Source organism: Mobula birostris, chromosome 11, assembly GCF_030028105.1.
Source record: "Mobula birostris isolate sMobBir1 chromosome 11, sMobBir1.hap1, whole genome shotgun sequence".
In the NCBI taxonomy this organism is placed as follows: Eukaryota; Metazoa; Chordata; class Chondrichthyes; order Myliobatiformes; family Myliobatidae; genus Mobula; species Mobula birostris.
In genome coordinates, this window is record NC_092380.1 from 6,891,555 (window position 1) to 6,897,554 (window position 6,000).

A 6,000-nucleotide genomic window follows, 5' to 3' on the forward strand; every position below is an offset into this window, starting at 1 on the left:
TTACTCTAGCTGCTACGCTATCTGTCATGCCTTCTGCAGCTATGCCAATGGAGCCTGTAATTAATTTTTGATCAGGCAATCTTTGAAGAGAAAACATCACTTTACAGATGCTGCCTGACCTGAGACTGGCCACCTCAGTCTTTTTAGACCTCCAGTACCTACAGTTCTTCGCTTTTTGATCAGCGTATGCTTTAGTTATTTTTTTTAAAACGTGTTGCTCTTTCTAGGAGCATTTAGGGTGAGAATGCCAGGAAAAAAAGGCTGATCTGTTTGGAGTAGGGTAGAATAGCTTGAGTTCTCATCAGTGAGATGTTCCAGAGATGAACCTCAAGTTTGCATGAGCAATCAGTGGCCACTTTATTAGGTACCTTTGAATTATTTGAGTAACTGCCACTCAGTCTGGCCATTGTCCTCTGAACTTTCTCATTAACAAGGCATTTATGCCCACAGAACCACCACTCACTGGATGTTTTTTTTTGCACCATTCTCTGCAAACTCTATAGAGGCTTGTGCATGAAAATCCCAGGAGATCAGCGGCTTCTGAGATGCTCAAAACACCCCATCTGGCACCGACAATCTTTCCGTGGTCAAAGTCATTTAGATCATGTTTTCCCCCATTCTGATGTTTGGTCTGTACAACAACTTAACCTCTTGACCATGTTTGCATGCTTTTATGGAAATGAGTTGCTGTCACATGATTGGCTGATTAGACAGTTGCCTTAATGAGCGGGTGTACCTAATAAAATAACCACTGAGTGTACATTGACAATGTGAGGAAGTAGAATGGAAGCCTAGAGTGGGCTTCAGTATACCTGTCATTTTTAACTTACAGTTAGCTGAGGTATCTCAGTGGAAATACAGTATTCTGAAGTTTGTTGAAGTTGAACTTGGTGCCCATCCTCTCTTGACTAAGCCCCTGCCACACACAATTTCCAAATGGATGCTCTAAAACTAGATCTTGTCCCTCCACAAACTGTAAAACGTTCAAAGTAAGTTTATTATCAAATATATGTCACCATATATTACCCTGAGATTCATTTTCTTGCAAGCATTCACAGTAGGTACAAATAAACACAGATCAATGAAAAGCTAGGAAAACAAGCAATGTGCAAAAGATCAACTGTAAATACAAAAAAAAGTAATAGATAATATTGAGAACTTGAGTTGTAGAGTCCTTGAAAATGAGTCCATAGGTTATGGCAACACACATAAAAGTTGCTGGTGAGCGCAGCAGGCAAGGCAGCACCTCTTCCTAGAGATGCTGCCTGGCCTGCTGCGTTCACCAGCAACTTTTATGTGTGTTGCTTGAATTTCCAGCATCTGCAGAATTCCTGTTGTTTCCATTGGTTATGGAATCAGTTCAGAGTTGAGTTGGTGAAATTATCCATGCTGGTTCAGGAACCTGATGGTTGTAGGGCAATATCTGTTTCTGAACCTGGTGGTGTGGGACCTAAGGTTCCTATTCCACCTCCATTGTAATTAAAGTTGAAGTTGAGTTTATTGTCATATATGCAAGTACATTTATGCACACATCCAATGAAGACCTTTGTTGCAGCAACATTCAATAAACATGGTTCTGTGGGCTCTCTTTCCTATCAAAGTCAAAGGGAGGAAAGATGTGGGAAAATACTTCCTGCACATTAATGATACTTATTCAATGGATTGCCAACATACAAATGACACAAAAGTACATGGTTTATGTATTTTGTTTGCATCCTAACATAATGAAGTTCCAACTTCTGATTGAAAAATTGTCTTTCGGCAATTGAACCATTGAGCTGACTGGTGAAGTTTACAGTTTTGTTTGCGCACCATGGAGCGTAGCAGTTAGCACGACACGATATGAAATCCTCTGTATGGAAAGTGTGGGTTTCCTTCGGGTGCTTCAGTTTCCTCCCACAGTCCAAAGATCTACCGAGTAACAGGTTAATTGGTCATTGTAAGTTATCCTGTAATTAAGCTAGGGTGAAATTGGGAGTTGCTGGGTAGTGTGGCTTGAATCAGGATTAGGTTTGATATCACCGGCATATGTCGTGAAACTTGTAATCTTTGAAGCAGCAGTACAATGCAATGCATAATGAAAATAAACAATTACAGTAAGTACATAAATAAAATAGTTAAATAAGTATGCAAAGATAGAAATAAAAAAGTAGTGAGGTAGTGTTCATGGGTTTAGTGTCTATTTAGAAATCGAGTGACAGAGGGGAAGAAGCTGTTCCTGAATCACTGAGTGTGTGACTTCAGGCTCCTGTATCTCCTTCCTGATGATAGCAATGAGAACAGGGCATGACCTGGGTGATTGGGGTCCTTAATGATGGATGCCATCTTTTTGAGGCACTGGTCTTTGAGGATGTCCTGGATACTGCAGAGGCTGGCCCATGATGGAGCTGATTAAGGTTACATCTCTCTGCAGCTTACAGTATTTTGATCCTGTGCAGTAGCCACCACCCCCCCCCCCCATACCAGACAGTGATGCAGCCAGTTAGATTGCTCTCTACAGTACATGATCTTATTGAATGGTGGAACAGGCTCGATGGGCCAGATGGCCTACTCTTACTCCTACTTCTTGTGTTCTTATATCACCAAATGTGCAACACTTTTCAAATGTTTCTTTCATCTTCCAAAACTTGGTAATACCATACAGTGTCTGTAAAAGTATTCACTCTTCCCCCGCCCCCAGAAAATTTCATGTTTTATTGTTTGACAACATAGAATCACAGTGGATTTAATTTTGCTCTTTTGACATTGATCAACAGAAAAAAGGCTCTTTCATGTCAAAGTGAAAACAAATTCCTACAAATTGGTCTAAATTTATTAATTATTAAACACAAAATAATTGATTGCATAAATTACTCACTCCCTTCAAGTCAGTATTTAGTAGGTGTGCCTTTGGCAGCAATTACAGCCTTGAGAGTTGCAAATTTCATCAGGTTTTCCTCCAGGATTTTGCTGCATTCATTTTACCCTCTGACTTCACGAGCCTCCCAGGGCCTGCTGCAGTGAAGCATCCCCACAGCATGATGCAGACACCACCAGGCTACACGGTAGGGGTGGTGTGTTTTTGATGATGTGCGGTGTTTGGCTTAACACCAAACATAGCGTTTAGTCTGATGTTCAAAAAGCTCAATTTTGGTTTCATCAGGCCATAGAACCTTCTACCACCTGACTTCTGAGTCTGTCTTGCACATGCCGAGATTTCATGTATGTTTTTTTTCCAACAGTCGCTTTTGCTTTGCCGCTCTCCCATAAAGCTGAGACTGGTGAAGCACCCGGGCAACAGTTGTATGCGCAGTCTCTCCCATCTCAGTCACTGAAGCTTGTAACTCCTCCAGAGTTGTCACAGGTCTCTTGGTGGCCTCTCTCACTAGTCCCTTCTTGCACGGTCACTCAGTTTTTGAGGGCAGCCTGCTCTGGGCAGATTTACAGCTGTGCCATATTCTTTCCAGTTTTTGATGATCGACTTCCAGGGATATTCAGTGACTTGGAGATTTTCTTGTATTCATCTCCTGACTTGTGCCTGTCAATGACTTGTGCTTTTCAATAACCTTTTTGCGGAGTTGCTTGGAGTGTTCTTTTGTCTTCATGGTGTAGTTTTTGCCAGGATACTGACTCACCAGCAGTTGGACCTTCCAGATACAGGTGTAGTTTTACTACAATCAATTGAAACACCTCAGTTAATTATGTGACTTCTAAATCCTGTTGGCTGCACCAATGCTGATTTGCTGTGTCATATTAAAAGTGGCTGAATACTTATGCAATCAATTATTTTGTGTTTTATATTTGTGATTAATTTAGTTAATTTGGTAGAGATCTGTTTTCGCTTTGATACGAAAGAGTGTTTTTCTGTTGATCAGTGTCAAAAAAGCCAAATTAACATGAAAACTCAAACACGAGGAAATGTGCAGATGCTGGAAATTCAGGCAACACACACAGCTGGGACCCTTCTTCAGGACTAACTGAAAGAAGAGACGAAGGGTCCGGGCCCGAAATGTTGACTGTACCTCTTCCTATAGATGCTGCCTGACCTGCTGTGTTCCACCAGCATTTTTTGTGTGTGAAACATGATAACTGCCCAGGGGGCCGGGGTGGTAGGTGAATACTTCTTGTAGGCACTGTAAGTAGTATTTTTTATGGAAGTATTCCTGCAATTTTGATGGTTTCATGGCTTCATTTAATGGTAGAGTCTTACAAATAAGACACATGGTGCATCGCGGATCTGACAGGAATGGAATAAAAACATACTCCGGGTGTGTAACACTGAAACACTTTCTGTAGTTTCTGTTTCGTAGCAGAGTTAGAATTCAAGGCTTCGCAGCCTTCAGACCCAGAGATCTCGCCGTACCTATTTATCCATCATTAATGGAGCTAAATTAAAATTAAAAAATGAACACAAACTGGGAATGCATATCGGATATTGACGACAGCAGCGACTTGACATGGTCGGTCAGGTCTTGTGCCTCATGTTAGGGTACCGCTTACTGCCCCCCCACCAAGAATCCTGAACACCCCTCCCCCCCCTGACAACTTCTACTTCCCCTAATGCCCTCTTAGGACACATAACTGGCCCCACTGGGAATCACTGACCTAAACCTTCACTCCAGTGTTTGCTCTGTGCTCCCCTCTAGTGCTCACTCAGTGGAAGAACAAGCAGGAGCAGGATAATATCCCATAAATCTACAATCATGCCACTCAGGAACTTGGATTATGTTATTTTTTGCCTCCTTTGTGACTCTGTTTTTCTGAAGTCATTACCATATGTGCTATTTATGCTATGTGCTGTTGGTAATGTGTTTTGCAGCTTGGCCCTGAAGGAACGCTGTTTCGTTTGGCTTTATGCATGTATGGTTGAATGATAATTAAACTCGAACTTCAAACCTCCAAGAGGACCACAACCTTGCGTGCCTCAGTCATTGGAGAACGATGTTGGCTGGCTCTTGATAGGGTCCCCCATGCCAAACAGGTCAAAGGGTAGAGGCCAGAGCTCTACCTTGTCTACACTACAGTGTCACCCTACAGTAGTCCACCAGTCCTCCAGGTCCAGGGGTTCAGCTCAGGGCTAGTCAAACAAAAACAAAACCCTGACCGGTCAAACAAAACTGTTACAGAAACAGCAATGGAGAATACTTCTGGGTATTCCTGAGCCTCCACCCGGGACTTGCATGACTGAGAGTAGTGAAAACCGAGACGAAGCTACCGACACGATGAAGGAATCTCTGAACAGACCTTCATTCCTGCCCTAAACGCCATCAGCGTAAGTGAGTTGAAAGTTAAAGACGTGTGTTAAATTACAGGACTGCCATTACTTCCACAGAGGAATTGTGAGTGATATTTTGTGGGAAAAGAACAAGTTTATATAAGTTAACCTCCAGTGGATCCTTGGGTGCTTAACACGCAAAATACAATAGCATGTGGATTACCAAGGGAAAATCTGCAGATGCTGGAAATCCAAGTAACACACACAAAATGCCGGAGGAACTCAGCAGGCCAGGCAGTATCTGTGGAAAAGAGCACAGTCGACACTTCGGGCCAAGACCCCTCGGCAGGACTGGAGAAAACAGATGAGGAGTCAGAGGAGTAAGGGGGTGGAGGAGAGGACGGAGAAACGCAAAGTGATAGGTGAAACTGGGAGAGGGAGGGGTGAAGTAAAGAGTTGGGAAGTTGATTGGTGAAAGAGATACAGGGCTGGAGAAGGGAGAATCTGATACAGGACAGAAGGCCATGGAAAAAAGAAAAAGGGGGAGGTGTACCAGAGGGAGGCGATAGGCAGGTAAGGAGATAAGGTGAGAGAGGGAAGAGGTGGGGGGGTTTGTCGTTACTGGAAGTCGAGAAATTGATGTTCACGCCATCAGGTTGGAGGCTACCCAGACAGAATATAAGGTGTTGCTTCTCCAACCTGAGTGTGGTCTCATCGCGACAGTAGAGCAGGCCATGGATGGATATGTCGGAATGGGAAATGGAATTAAAATGAGTGGCCACTGGCAGATGCTGCTTTTTCTGGCA